This window comes from Eptatretus burgeri, chromosome 7, assembly GCF_056783735.1.
Source record: "Eptatretus burgeri isolate ZD-2024b chromosome 7, Ebu_testis_v1, whole genome shotgun sequence".
In the NCBI taxonomy this organism is placed as follows: domain Eukaryota; kingdom Metazoa; phylum Chordata; class Myxini; order Myxiniformes; family Myxinidae; genus Eptatretus; species Eptatretus burgeri.
This window is the reverse complement of record NC_140967.1, coordinates 60,619,275-60,636,047: the sequence shown is the minus strand read 5'-3', so window position 1 is coordinate 60,636,047 and position 16,773 is coordinate 60,619,275. Positions and strand designations below refer to the sequence as shown.

At 44.5% G+C, this 16,773-nt stretch overlaps 1 protein-coding gene across 2 annotated transcripts in view; it reads right to left on the bottom strand.

The window, feature by feature from the left end:
* Positions 1–16,773, bottom strand: part of ITFG1 (integrin alpha FG-GAP repeat containing 1) — a 207,443-nt gene that overhangs the window by 82,070 nt on the left and 108,600 nt on the right. The gene's annotated exons all lie outside the window — the stretch shown is intronic.

Genomic DNA, 16,773 nt, shown 5'->3' with positions numbered 1-16,773 from the left:
TATTCACCACCCGCATTCAGTAGTGATCAATAACCACAACCATATGTGATCATGAAGCCCCAATTGACCACAGGATGCCGAGTCAAGCAGACAGTCCTGAGGCATAATTGGAATTGGACACGATTACAGAGAACGTAGCAGAACCACGAGAGCTCAATTCAGGACAGCGGTGGCATGCACAGTCCTGGTAGCCACAACAATGAGAACGATGATACTAATTCAATCGACTTCAGATTCGACCGAGATAAAGTCATCATTATAGATGGACAAGCTGTCATACAAACCATGAAAAAAATGCCGCAAATGGATAAAAATATGTGATGCATTCATCATAAAGTGAATCGACGTAATGATGAAATCATACTCAAAAGGTCAAATCATATTCGATAGGAACACCATTGGGTCATTGAAGGCAAAAACCCAGGCCAAGAGGACAGGTACTACACTGCCAGTTAAGTTCATCGTACCAAACACAATGAGCATACGGAATGTGCCTATTGAAGCTATTATTGTCCCATGTACAGGGTGTTTCAAAAAAGGTGGAACATTTGAACGTTTTATTGTAGAAACATTACAAAAGGTAACAAGTTCAGTGATACATTGATGGAAGGCATACACCATGCCATTTTCAAATCACTCATTAGAGTGCTTGTAATTGACATTTTCTGCTCCGTCTCTGTTCAAGCAGGCTTTGATCCTGACTCTGAAATTCTCCAGATCCTTGCCATTCGGTCACTGAGCCAATCACACATTGTTATTCAGCTTGCCACGTCATTCAGTGAGTTTATGCCTTACAAATATGATGCAGGGGTAGAGCTCCAGTTCAGAAATGAGAATGCACCACACAGATGAGGCTGAGATCGCCAGTTCTCAGGAACGCCGACTGTGGGATTTCTTAGGACTTTCGATAACAGAATCTCTCACAAGATCAATGTTCCCTCGGTCCTTGGTAACACTTGGTGGACGGCCACCGTTGTCTTTATTTTGATTTTTCATGCTCCCATGTGCTTGGAAGTGCTACACAAACCACTGATTGCTCCCATTGGAAGGTCCATTACGGGTGTGAACATTGTAATATTGGCAGTATCGTTAGCACACCTGCACGTAGGATTTTGTCTTAAACCCCAAAATCACGATTTTCACTTTTTGTTCCACTGTGAACACCAGAGTTGACATAGGGTCCGACTGACTACTTGTTAGAAATGGCATACCACCACCACTATAACCTGCGAGAGAGAACGGTATAGCTTTGGACACAACAGAATATCAGGCTGTCCAAACTGATGGAATATCTGGGGGACAGATTGCTGCAGCAGGACAGAATCAGCAGGACAGATTGCCATGATTGAGCAGACTTGCTGTTTATGGAACATCAACATACAAAAACAAAGACATCATCGACAAGAACCTATCGACTCACAGTCACGAGAAGGCTGTTACTGAAATTCCGCTTCATGTAATTAACGTCACAGCACAAAGCACTTCTATTTGAGATACCTTTGTGTGGTCTCCAGACGAAGACATGTTCTGACTGCTGATGGATCTTGTAGCAACTTGCACAATACATGTACCAGGCCAATAAAATCCACGGACTGGCCGAGGTAGGTTCTTCCGAACTATTGATGTCATGGAGAGGTGTGCTGCAATTGCAGCTGAGAAGTCAAAGACATTGGTCAGACTCCATAACCTCACAGATGCAGATTGGGGTGGAAAATTCTTCAGTACGAGCAGAGTCTTGTACTTCAGGCAGTCTTGTTCCAAACATGCAACACGTTCTTCTGACGCATACCTTTATTTCGGCGGTGTAGAGGCAAGTGACGGCTCCGTATAGGAAAAATAAATAACCTGAGTTACATGCATGAACCAAAAACACACCCACTGATTATAATTCAAAACACCTCTGCACTGGAAAACGTGGGGACAGGAATACTGGACTGTAAATGGAGGAAACTTGTCATACCCTCCAGCACCTAGAGGTGGCGCAACATGATACACATTTACATAGAGAATTTGCATCCCCCCTCCCTCCCCCAGACCACCGGCAAAGATAAAAACAACCCTACACATCAATTGGGGTTATGCTGATCCTCTGTAGTATGTATGTATGCAATTGGACCAAAACTGGAGAAGCAGTAGTCCGACAAACAAACCCACAAACAACGGTCCGTGAATTATAGTAAAGGCACCAAAAAAGACTTGGATATTGAAGTTTCTGGAACTTACACCTGAAAACGATATCACAAGAACATTCCAGAGATTTGGATGTTTTGATAGTCAATAAGAAACTGACATCGACCACATTGAGAGGTTTGTGTGCAATGTCTATTTGAGCAAGAGTTCCTGTGTGACTGTCTTGGAGCTACGATGGAAGCTTTTCAAGACCAAAAGCTTGGAAGGAGAAAAACCACCACCAACACTCAACACTCTCAAGACACATATACAGAGCCAACTTCATATCAATACGAGACAAGTCATACAAAGAAACGAGACCAGAGCTTCCCCTCCCCGAGGGCAATGGAAGGGAACAGAATGCCGATGGCCATCTGACGCCTGTGAGATGTCTTGATAAGCCAGCTCCTCTTGCTGTTCTTCAGCTTGTCAAATGTGGATGTATGGATTCCTGCAGAGGTAAGGCCAACTACTCGTGTCACAAGAATGGATTGTCATGCACAGACGTTGGCAAGTGTGTGGATTGTGGCAATATGGAGGATTACAGGGTCAGCACAAAGACGATCTGTGAAAGTAAGCAGGGTCAACCACGAAACGACCGATTAAAGCAAACAGAAGTAGAATATACAAGGCTGAAGATGACGATGGTTCACGAGCGGTATTTGACGATGTAGATTGTTTCAGAAGTCAAGGATGAGACAATGTGATAATTTTTGACCAAGTTATAAAAATGATCAACATGATGTGGTACGAGTGACAGGTTATTAGCTGCAAAATGTCAGGTCAGGTCAGGTATGGGAGCATGTGCCAGAACAGCGCGTCACTGTGTCCACTTTCTGCCGGTACTCCAGGGGCCTCCGTCTGGCCACCCCCCAGGCATATGCCAGGCCCATCCCCATCTCCTTGAGATGATGGTCAACCTGCTGCAACAACAAGGCACGTGGTCGGCCCACTGGCCTCCTCCACTCATGAGACTCCCTCGCTGAGAGAATCTGGTGAGCAGGATCAGCGTCATGAAAACGAGCCACATGTCCATACAGCCGCAACTGACGCTCACGGACTATGCAGGTAACAAATGTCATCAGAGTCTCTCTCAGCAACCGCTCGTTGGACAAAAAATATGACCAGTGATAGCCAAGGATTCTCCGAAGAGACCTGGTACCAAAGGAATTAAGTCTCCGTCTCAGATCCTTGGTCAGAGTCCAAGTCTCGCATCCATAGAGCAAGACTGGAAGTACCAAGGACCTGAAGACTCAGACTTTCGTCCTCCCGCACAGGTATCGGCAGCGACACACCCCATGATCCAGTGAATCCATGACTCCCCTCCCCAGGCACGACCCAGATGTCTATTGACCTCTGACTCACAGCCAGCAGAGACATGAATATCACTGCCAAGGTAAGTGAATCTCTCCACGACCTCAACATCCTCACCACAAACAGACACAGACAGGACAGCAGCATCCAAGATGTCACCGAAAGCCTGGATCTTAGTTTTGACCCAAGAAACCCGTAATCCCAGTGGCTCCGACTCCTCATTCAGCACCTCGAGGGCCCCCAAAAGGATATCTAAAGTCTCCGCAAAGATGACTGCATCATCTGCAAAATCAAGGTCCGAGATCTTGACATTCCCAAACGATGCACCGCAGCTTGATCTCTCTGACATCCTCCCTAAAATCCAGCCCATACAAGTGCTGAAAAGTGTGGGGGCCAGTACACACCCCTGACGAACTCCAGTAACAACTGGAAATAAGTCAGAGATGGTACCAGCACACTTCACAGCACTCTCAGTACCAGAGTAGAGTTCAGACATCAGATCGATCAGTTTTGGTGGCACCCCACGAAGACAAAGAATCCTCCAGAGGACATCCCGATTCACTGAATCGAACACTTTACAGAGATCAAAATAGGCTGCAAGCAGCCCCTGCCGAAACTCTCGCCTGCGTTCGGTGAGGACACGAAGAGCAAGGATACGGTCAATCGTTGACCTCTTTGGTGGAAAGCCTGACTGCTCTGGACGCTGGTGCTCAAGCAGATGGTGGCGAACCCTATCAAGAATTATCCGAGCAAAGACCTTGCCCGGCACTGAGAGCAGCGTCACCCCTCGGTAGTTGTTGTAGTCTTGGCAATCATCCTTCCCTTTCCAGAGAGGAACAACAAGGCCCCTCTTCCAATCAGTTGGGATGATGCCTGTGTTCCAGACAGAGCACAAAACTGCATGCAACGACACGAGTGCAGCATTTCCACCAGCCTTGAGAAGTTCAGCATGGATGCCACAGATCCCTGGAGCTTTGCCCCGTTTCAACCGGTTCACCACAGCCTGTGTTTCCACAAGCGAAGGTGGACCACAGTTGATTCGAGGGTCAGCAACAGAGATTGTAACACCCTTGATGTCCAACTCGACAGCTGGGGGATCAGCCTGGTACAACCGCTCAAAGTAACCGTCCCAGCGGGCCTTCACTTCAGACACCTCTGTCAAGAGCCTACCACTCTCTGCTCTGACTGCAGTGCTCCGAGGGATGGGCTTGGATGAACGCAATGCGCGAATTCCCCTGTAAGTGGGACGAGAATCACCTGTTGACAGGTGATGCTCTACCCCCTCACAGATTCCTCGCACATAGGCCTCCTTGTCCACCCTCAGTGCACGTACAGTTTTACACCTCAGCTCCCTGAACAGCTCAGCTCTGCCATTCAGACTGGCCCTGCGACTCTGGTCAATGGTATCCAGTGTCCCTTGAGAGACAAAATTCTTCTTTGCCCTGCGGTGAGTTCCACGACATCCACCGGCAACATCAAGGACGGTGGTCTTGAAGGCACTCCACAACTCTTCAGGACCCCCCAAAGCACCCAGACCCCCCAAGTGTCCACTCAGCCTGTTTGCAAACTCCTCAGCGACTCTCTCATCCCTGAGCTTGCCAACATCCAGCCTAGGCTGGGATGGTACCATTCTCCAGGATTTAAGGTGCAGCTTTAGAGTTGCTACAACAAGCCTGTGGTCAGTATTGAGGAACTGAGCACTCCGGTAGACCCTGCAGTTCTGGATCATTCCCCAACGACCGTCAATGAGGACATGGTCTATCTCCTTTGACACACCGCCAGCGTTGGAATACCAAGTCCAGCGATGAGCTTGTGGGCACTGAAACCATGAACCAGCCACCCTAAGTCCATGACTTCTTGCAAAGTCAAGGAATTTAGTGCTATTCTGGTTCAGAGTTCCTGACCCATGGGGACCAACACACACCTCATAACCATCCCTATCAGTTCCAGTCGATGCATTGAAATCCCCCAGGACTAGAAGTGTATCTCGTCTGGGGCACTGATCAACCACAGACTCGAGCGTGGCGTAGAATGCATCCTTCACGGTGAGATCACTCGCCTCATTCGGAGTATAAACAGAGACCAGGGAAATGACACCTAAGGAGTGACGAATCCTTAATCTCATAATACGCTCGTTGACCGGTGTTACCTCAATTATCATTGGGGTCAGCTTATTGGACACAGCTGCAGCAACTCCTTGGATATGGTAACCATCAGAGCGACCAGACTAATAGGAGGTGTAACCACCCACCATTATCTCGCCGCAGTCCGGTCTCCAAACCTCAGAGAGTGCTGCAATCCTGATGTCCAAACGCTTGAGCTCACATGATAACAGAGACAGGTGATCATCCTCTCTTAGGGATAGGACATCCCAGGCACCCACCCGAAGGGAGCGCCTCAGGTTAACCCAAGGAGACCGCCGTCTGGTGGATGACACCTCAGCACCACTCTGACACACTCTCCCGCAATCTGACCCAGGGATGTTACCCCGTGGTTTCCCTCCTGAAAATCTGAAAACCCAAAGTGTCGAAAACCCTGTTTCATTCAAACTTTTAAAATTTGACCTTTGCATAACCTTTAAAGGTAACAAAACAATGTTGTGGACATTAAAATAAGGAAACAGGATACGTGTTATAGCTTATTGGAGTTAGTTCGTCGAAGAAGGTCGAAAACCCGGTTCGATTCCCACAACTTTGAAAATTTGACCTTTAAAGGTCAAAGGTCAAGGATTATGACCTTTGGTGCAAAACTTCCTCTGGAACATTCCAGGAACAATATAACGTCATATAGGCTATATAGCATTTCGCACTCATTGGATTATCCATACTTTGATAAAATCAGTGTAAAAACAAACTTAAAGGGGGCGCCACGGGCAAGGTGTTCGAGATAGAGCAAAATTCTTTCAAGACTTTAGGTGGGGAATGACCTCAAGATTATGCATAGAAAATGTCATCCTAGCTCTCAAAGTTTGGGCGGTCGTATGATTTTTACGTCAAAATTCGCAATGTTCTAAGTTCGTGACCTTGGGACGAAAATGAAAAAAAAATAAAAAAAATAAAAAAAAATCGAGCTCCGTGGGGCTATGCAGGTGCCATTGGGCTAACCAAATACCGAAACCCCTGTAAGATTCGACAAACCCCCTAGGAGAAGATGCAAATTGAAATCGGCTACCCCCTAAAAACACTTTTTTGGGCGTGGCTCCGCCCATAAATGGGCGCACCATGCCCATTCTCAGGAAAACACAACTAAATCATGATATAACCTCCCACCAAAATTTTATCAGGATCCAAAACCCACGGAGCTATGCTCGAGACAGACAGACAGACACACAACAACAACGAATATAGTGGTCACTTATTTTTTTTCGTGAAAATATTTTTTCGTGAACCAATATATATATATATATATATATATATATATATATATATATATATATATATATATATATATATATACATATATATATATATATATATATATATATATATATATATATATATATATATATATATATATATATATATATGAAAGTAATAAGTGGTGAATGAAATTCCAATGAATGAAGGAAGTTTTGTGAAATCAGTGTACAACTACAATGGTATTTTTTTGTTTTTTCACCTTTACTATAATTCATCCAAAGATGAAAAGAACACAGGTTCAGCTCATGTTAAAAAAGCTTTTACTTAGTGCACAGTCATGTTGTTATGGCAGTGGGTTGCATCGTTAACATCTTTTCTGTGGTCAAAACAGATGATCATAAGATATGTTGTCAATGTTTGTTATTTCCAATTCAGTACTTTCATGTTCAGAAGAGACATAGGTAATTGATGGGAAATGCGGTCTGTTTAAAAACAAAAATACATTAAAAGTTGCGTTTATTTCAATAAATATAAAGATATCCATGTTATTGATGAAATATTTGGTACATACGTGGGTTCTTGGTTCGTGAATTTTATTGGAATTTCTGAATGAATTTTTTTTAACGTTTTTTTAGTGTCATATATGGCCGTGTTGGGTGAAACAAGCGTTTGTCAAAGGTATGTGTGAAACCCCCCAAAAATTTAAAAAAATAAAAATACCACATATTTTTCTGTCTACTGAGATCCTATAAAATACATTCATGCAACAAAAAAAAAACACTTTTGGAAAAATTTTTACACAAGATGTTGCAGTACACCAGACTCTAATGACAAGACAAGAGAGTTCTTTGGCAAACCTGGCAGGCCTGGTGGAGAAGGGGCGAGCCATGACCCAGAACTGACTTGTTCGTAGCTAGCAGATTGGCTCCCTGGTCCCGTGTGCCATGATTCGTGGGAGGAGGAGGAGGAGGAGGAGGAGGAGGAGGAGGAGGGAGGAGGAGGAGGGGCATGGCCGACTGGGTGGGGATGTGGGTTCCGCAGAGTGTGAGCAGCGTCGTGGAGCAGCCTTCTCCACTGGGCTCTCTGGGCATCTCCTATCCTTCCTGTTGTTGCCTCCACCCTTATACTCTTGGGTTGGTGTGTCACCGATGGAACGCTATGCCCATTCCCATTCACTCACCATTGGATGTGGACTGGTCTGGTGGGAGGAGCGACCCCTCTGTGAACTCCCACCTACAGCTTGTGTTATGACATGGTCCCATCCCAGGCAAAAAAAAAAAAATGCCAGGCATTCCTTTCCTGTAGTAATTCTCTGCAGACTACTGTAGTAGGACCTGCTACCAACTATAGTATATGAGAGTACTACTCTCACGTACTAGAGTTCTGACTGCAGCATTTTTGCCTGAGTTGTTACGGTTTTTATCTGTCGAGAATAGCGCCGCAAAGCCTCGCGAACCTTAAAAGAAGACAAAAGACTGATTCCAAAGGGTGGAGAAGTAAAAATGGGGTCAAACGGATTGATAATTTTAGAAACAGATATGGATGGGTCGATGTAGGGATGAGTAGATGTCTTCTAACGAGACATATAAGCGACACATAGCAAATATCACAATTACTTTACGCTTATGGTAGACATTCATTTGAAGGAAATAAGTACTCTATTTTACGCATTATTAACCCATAGGAGCCATTTCCACAACAACATATCACAAAGTGTTACATGATTAAAAACAATGAATGGGCCTTCTGAGTTTCATGCTTTGCCCATAAATTCACACCTGCAGCATCATTTGGAAAACATTTCTAAACCTATATAAGCGAAGGTAACATTGCAGCCTTGGTCCTCGTACTTGGAGGTGCTGATGAACCCAGATAGGCAAAAAAATTGGGGAAAGAGCAGGCTCAATAAAAAAAATATATATATATTTCAGCGATAGTTATAAATTTCATTATTTCACATTAATTGTGTTCACATATAAGTGAGCCGTTTTCATGCGAAATTCATGCAGGATGGTGTCAATAGCCCTTTAAGTGGGCAAGATGTGTGAATGTTAAAAGTTGTCTTGAATCAAAAAGGTAACAAAGTTATAATACTATGTGTTTTTAATATACAAGTCAAAGTTAATACTCAGTTATTAGTGCCCAACCGGTTTCACCGGCGGCGACGATAGGTTTGCTCTCCGTCTGTCCGTCCGTCCCACCTATGGTTTTCCAGACTTTTCCCCCATACCTTTTAACACACTCAATTGAAACTTAGTAGATGGCTTTATCATGACAAGTTACAGAACAAGTTCGAGTTTCAGGGCATTTCATCAATTTTTCAGTGTTATACCCTTTTTGGAGTTAGAAACATCACAATTGAGAGGGGACATGTATTGCAAAGTAATTCTCACTCTTGTTAATTTATGAATCAAAAATGTGACAAAGTTAATTTGTTTTTATACCTTTATCATTTACGATTCAAGTGTTCTTGGTTGCATTGAATAATTTGAGACAGTTAATATCCATTGCTGGAGGCCAGACAACAATGCTTCCAAAATGGTTTAACCTGCAAATGCCAATGACTCACCTTCCCCTTCACACATCCATCCACCCAGGTGATTTTCTCCAAAGAACACAGAACATGTAAAGAACCTGATGTGATGTATGTTATATATATATATTATTTTATTTTTAAGATATAGATTTTAAAGCCACTATTTTTGGGGTTGTTAGTTTCTTCTTTACAAATAAACACTGTGCTGCTGGATTTAAATAAAAGGTGGATTTTACAGTTTAATGACCATTTTTACCTTCGTAACACGATAATGCAGCGTAGTGCCAAACTGTTTCCCAACAACCCCATTGATAAAGCACGTACGAATCAGCAGGTCCGCAGCCCACAAGCCCAAAACTCATCGATTCGAAAGTGGTGAATGATCGATTTCAACACTTGAGATTTATAATCTGCTTTTTTTGTTGCAAATGAAGTACTGCATAAGTATTATTCGCTTGACTGAATGCTGCACTGCCAGGCAAAAACGCTGACTCGGTTTGGTACAATAATCTATAGGTGATAAATAATGGACAGTTTCAGCCTTGGTTGAAGGGTTTAATAAAGCCAAATAGGCCACCATGAGACCAACCAAATAAATAAATAAATAAATAAAATAAAGATACACCTCAGAAAAGGTCACTTGTAGGAATTAAGGACCACAAAGACATGTAAAGAATCTGCTGCAATTAAGATTATGCAAAAGATAACTACATACAGTTTTATGGAGAACAGGAAGGCCAAAGGATGACATGACAACAATTAACTTGAGTGCTTGACAACACGGCGTTCTCACCAAGCAAAAAGCTTGGTTAAATCTCTGGTGTTGAGTCTTCACGTCACAGTCAAGTATTCCGATTGGATATTCTTTTCTGCAAAGGATTTGTTCTACTTTGCTGAACGCACAGTTCATGCGGCCGACTGTCCTATTTGAATGCAATCAGACAGATGAACATGCCACCGTATGAAGCGATAATAGGAAGCATAGCCATAAGACATTTGAAGATAGTCACAAGAAAGCCATGGCATGATATCAGCATGGACAAAAGGACTGCAAATCATTTGCCAAATAAATGAATTAATGAGGTGGTACCAAATAGAACGAAAGAACACTCAGATGACTCTCTCACCTAATGTTACATTTCATCAGATGAGGATGAAAGATGAGAATAATAATAATAATAATAATAATAATAATAATAACTATAAGGGCACTCGGTGGAGTGCATGCCTCCGCCATGTAATGCCTGATCCACAAGAACATATCGGGTCCAATACATTTTTGAAATATCATGCTATATATCGTTTTTGGCCCCATCTCTCAATGGTGAAGAATTACTTTAAAAGTTAAATAATTGTCGTATCTGGATCTGGATTCAGAACTTCACCAAAATCGAACCAATTTGTCCTGGTCAACACCCAACATGTCCACTAAGTTTCTTCCGAATCCGTCCACAACTTTTTGAGATAACGTGCTATCTATCGTTTTTGGCCCTATCTCTCAATGGTGAAGAATGACTATAAAAATTTTAGTAGTCAGATCCAGATCTTCACCAAAATCTAATCAGTTTTTCCTTGTCACACACCCAACCTGCACACCAAATTTCATCCGGATCCTTCAACAAATTTTTGAGATATCCTGCACACAAACAAACAAAATCGACCAACCAATATACTTGAAAAATCTTCGATTTTGCAAGTAACAAACAGACAGAGAGGGGTGAAAACATAACATCCTTCACCTTCGGTGGCGGAGGTAATAACTGGAAAGCATCTGAAAATGCAAAATCCGACCGCTTTGTGTTCGGACTTCCTCTTCTGAATGCTAAACAGCACCTTTGACCTTTTGACCAAATTATTAATTTTTCTTCTTAAGAGGATGATCACCTGTCTCTGCTATGATCTGAGCTCCAGCATTTGAACATCAGTATTGCAATACTCTCTGTGGTTCAGAGACTGGATAGTGGTGAGATAACGGTGGGTGGTCACATGTACGACTGGTCTGGTCGCTCTGATGGTTACCATGCCCAATAAGTTACTGTAGTCAAAAGTCAAAACCCAAAGGGTGTGCTGCTGTCCAATAAGGGAGTCCAATAAGCTGACTCCCATGATAATTGAGGCAACTCCGGTCAACAGGCGTATTATAGAACTGAAGATTCGTCACTCCTTGGGTGTCATTTCCCTGGTCTGTGTATAATGTATATGCTCCGACTGAGGTGAGTGATCTCGCTGTGAAGGACGCATTCTATGCCACGCTCGAGTCTGTGGTTGATCAGCACCCCAGATGAGACACTCTTCTAGTCTTGGGGATTTCAATGCATTGACTGGCACTGAAATGGTTATGAGACATGTGTTGGTCCAAATGGGTCTGGAACTGTGAACCAGAATCGCACTAACTTCCCTGAATACAAGAAGTTGTGGACTTAGGGTGGCTGGTTCATGGTTTCAGCACCCACAGCCTCATCACTGCAATTAGTATTCCAACGCTGGTGATATGGCAAAGGAGATTGACCATGTACTCGTTCATCTTCACTGGAGGATGCTCCAGAACTGCAGGGTCTACCGGAGTGCTCCATTCCTCAATAACGACCACAGAATAGTAGCAACTTTGAAGTTTCAGCTCAAATCCCAGAGAATGGTACCATTACAACCGAGGGTGGATGTTAGCAAGCTTAAAGATGAGAGGGTAGCTGAGGACTTTGCGAACAGGCTGAGTGGGGATTGGGGGGGGGGGTCTGGGTGTTTTTGGCAGTCCTGAAGAGTTGTGGAGTGCCTTCAAGACCACTATCCTTGGTACTGCCAGTGTTTGTCTTGGAACCCACCATCAGGCGAAGAAGAACTTTGTCTCTCAAGGGACACTGGATACCATTGACCAGAGCTGCAGGGCCAGGATTAATGGGAGAGCTGAACTGTTCAAGGAGCTGAGGCATAAAACTGTATGTTCGCTGAGGACAGACAAGGAGGCCAATATGTGTGAAATCTGTGAAGGGGTAGAGCATCACCTGTGGTCAAGTGAGTCTCGTCCTGCTTACAGAGGAATTGGTGCATTGCGCTCCTCCAAGCCAGTCCCTCGGTGTACTGCAGTTAGAGTGAAGGGTGGGGAGCTCTTGTCAGAGGAGTCTGAAGTGAAGGCCTGCTGAGCCGGTTACTTTGAGCGGCTGAAGCAGGTTGACCTACCAGCTGTTGAGTTGGACATCACGAGTGTTACTATCCCCATTGCTGACCCTCTAATCAATTGTGAAACACCTTTTTTGTGGAAACACGGGCTGCAGTTGAAATGGGGTAAAGCTCCTGGGATCTGTGGCATCCATGCTGAACCTCTCATGGCTGGTGGAAATGCTGCACTCGTGTCGTTGCATGCAGTTCCGTGCTCTGTTTGGAGCACAGGCATCATCCCAACTGACTGGAAGAGGGGCCTTGTTGTCTTTCTCTGGAAAGGGAAGGGTGATCACCAGGACTGCAACAACTGCTGAAGGGTGACGCTGAAGAGTGCAGGGCAAGATCTTTGCTCGGATAATTCTTGATAGGGTTCACCACCATCTGCTTGAGCACCAAAGCCCAGAGCTGTCAGGCTTTACACCAAAAAGGGCAACGATTGACTGTATCCTTGCTCTTCGGGTCCTCACCAAATGCAGGTGAGAGTTCAACAAGGCTGCTCGTAGCCTATGTTGATCTCTGCAAAGCTTTGATTCAGTGAATTGGGATGCCACCTGGAGGATTTTGAGTCTTTATGGGGTGACACCAAAACTGATCAATCCGATTTCTGAACTATACTCTAGTACTGAGAGTGCTGTGAAATGTGGTGGTCCCATCGCCGACTTATTTGCAGTTGTTACTGGAGTTCGTCAGGGGGTGTGTACTGGCCCCCACACTTTTCAGCGCTTGTACGGACTGGATTCTGGGGACGATGTTGGAGAGATCAAGCTGCGGTGCATCATTTTGGAATGTCAGTTCCTCTCACCTTGTTTTCACATATGACGCTGTCATCTTTGCGGAGATGCTGGACATCCTTATGATGGCCCTCCAGGCACTGAATGAGGAGTTGGAGCCATTAGGATTACAGGTTTCCTGGGTCAAAGCTATGACCCAGGCTTTCAATGACATCTTGGATGCTACTATCTTGTCTGTACTCGTTTGTGGTGAGGATGTTGAGGCCAAGGAGAGATTCACTTACCTTGGCAGTGATGTTCATGTATCTGCTGGCAGTGAGCCAGAGGTCAATAGATGTTTGGATCTGGCCTGGGGAGTCATGGATTCACTGGATCATGGGGTGTGCTGCTGTCGGTACCTGTGCAGGAGGACAAAAGTCCGAGTCTTCAAGTCCTTCGTACTTCCAGTCTTGCTCTACAGGTGTGAGACTTGGACTCCAGCCAAGCATCTGAGATGGAGACTAAATTCCTTTGGTACCAGGTCTCTTTGGAAAATCCTTGGCTTTCGCTGGTCAGTCTGTGTGTCCAATGAGCATTTTCTGAGAGAGACTTAGATGAGATTTGATACCTGTGTAGTCCATGAGCATCAGCTGCATCTGTCTGGACATGTACCTAGTTTTCCTGATGCTCATCTTTGCTCACCAAATTCTCTCAGCGAGGGAGCCTTGTGAATGGAGGCAGTCAAGGGGCCGACCACGTTCCTCATGGTTGCAGCAGGTTGATCAGCATCTCAAGGAGATGGGGATGGACCAGGCATCTGCTCAGTCGGTGGCCAGTTGGAGGCCCCTGGAGTACTGGCAGACAGTGGATGCAGTGGCTCACTGCTCCAGCACATGCTCCCATACCTGACCTGACGTTCTCCTCATTCTCATGATTAAGCTTTGTTGAAAATTTGATGACAACAGTTCAAATGGTAAAAATGTTACGGCCCCATCAGAGACACAGACACACAAGTGATTGCAAAACCCCGTGTCCCGTTGCGCGGGTGTCGGTGTCGGTGTCGGTGTCGGTGTCGGTGTCGGTGTCGGTGTCGGTGTCGGTGTCGGTGTCGGTGTCGGTGTCGGTGTCGGTGTCGGTGTCGGTGTCGGTGTCGGTGTCGGTGTCGGTGTCGGTGTCGGTGTCGGTGTGTCTGTCTGTCTGTCTGTCTGTCTGTCTGTCTGTCTGTCTGTCTGTCTCTCTCTCGACTGCAGCCTGTGGCTACTGTTTGCATCATTGATTGGGATGCAGCTATGCCGCTGATGCAGGTACCCCTTTCCAGTACACTCGTGCTCATTTTGCCGACCTCGGAAGGATGACAGGCTGAGTAAACCTCCTGGTGTATTTTTAATTCAGCGGCCAATGGGCTTGAACTCAGGAGCCAAGGATCCCAAGCCACCACCCCAACCACTAAGCCAACACCAGGTTAATAACGAGAATGGCACTCCCTAAAGTGCATACCTCTGCCCAGCTAAATAGTTTACGTTTTGTATCCCACTGATAGGCCGGATCTGGATCCCGACATGATCCAACATCATAACCCGCCCAAACTGTTTGAGATATCATGCTATAAATCGTTTTGGCCCCATCTCTCAATGGTGAAGAATCACTTTAAAAAAATTTTTTAATTATTGTATCCAGAACCGGATCAGGATATTAACCAAAAACGAATCAATTCTTCCTTGTCATACACCCGACCTGTCCACAAAGTTTTATCCGAATCCGTCGACAACTTTTTGAGATATCGTCTTCACAGACAAACAGACAGTGTGAAAATAACACACTGAAAAAAAAAAAAACGTGTGAAAAGCCAAAAACAGAATGAGCATGGTGGCTGACAGTATGCAACACACGACATGGGATTCACAGCACGCGGTACATTTGAATAGCACCGAAATTAATGCAACAAAACATCGGCTGCGGGTGTCAAGCAGGTGGGTGTCACATGGCCTCTACGATTGCTCAGCGACGCTTTTTTATTGCCACGTGTCACACAATCCAGGGAATGGCATCATTATTAAGAAAAATTAAAAAAAAATTGCTCTGGATCACAAGGATGTAGGATTTTCCAAATATTTTCTTCCATCTCAGACTATGCAGGTGTGGGATAAAAAAAAATAAAGGTGGCATTTGCTCCTCTTTCCCGATCGCTTTAAGATAACAATTCCGGATCTGCTGTCATTGTCTCACACAGGCAACACAAGCTTGGAGTTGCATGCCAAAATGTATTTGCCTGTGAAAAATAAAATGGCTGAAAATGCTTATTTATGTATTTGACACCTCCGTGCTGCTCCGTCTACGTGATCCCAAAACAGCTACATGTCACTCATCTGTCTAGTATGATTTACCACATATCTGCTGTATGCAGCTGCCACATTAAGTTATAGAGGAGCTTGCAAAGAAATATATTACATATAGAACAAGGATATTTAGAGGCAATGGACAAAATTAGCAAGGTATACATGATTTGAAGCTCTGATCCGAGCACAATGAATTGTGAGCTCAAGTGGGAATGCCAAACAGGCGATCGAGTACACGTGGAGGTTACAATAACCTCAAAACATACATTTCCATACCCACGATGCTGTATTCATTGGGGATGTGTGCGTGCATGCTGGTGTGTGTTGGGTGGGGTAAAGGGGAAGGGGCATATTAAAGCTACATAGAATCACAAAAGCTGTCCAAGTTTTACTTTTTCTACATTTTGGGCTTTTGCAATGCAGATTTGACAGAAAAGAAAATTGCCAATAATATGGACTCGGAATACCCAAATTGCAGAACACAGGGAAGTTGCTTTTTATTGCATTAACGATAATTGCATTCGATGGGATGAAGTCATGCATGGTTTGGTGCGAGTATAGACGGCAATTCACTGTGTGACGAGTTACCACAAAAGTGTCACTTTGATCTGTGAACTTTAATCTGCATTTTTATCCACCATGACATTGGCTGGACCTTCCATATAAGCCAAAACAACAATTATTCCTTGAAAGACAGATGGCAATGTAATTTTACATACACAGCTAGGACATTAGGAAATGGACAAGTTACCACAGTACATAAGAATCGACCTTCGGCAATGACTGCCAGGTGATGCGAGCTTGTGTTTAGTGGTATCCTGATAAGGTACTAGCCAGTGAATTTATATCCATGGGGTTTCCCGCTGGATGGCTTGAGATCACACAGCTCAATATGTATGTTTTCATACTCGCATTACTGCACTTGTCGCCAAAAAAAATAGGACATCAGCGCAAAACGTAAAAGCAAATAATGTTAAACTCTGCAATCACAAAACCCCCTGAACAGCCACCTGCCCACGAGGGAAATAGACTATCGGTTATTGGCAGATTTTATTCCTTCGTATGTAGCTTGTGGCTGCTGGTTGCATCATTGCTGGGAGCGTGGATGTTCTGCTGATGCAATGCCCCGTTTCCAGTAAGCTGGTACTCATTTTGCCAACATTGGAACGATGACAGACCGAGTAAACCCACCT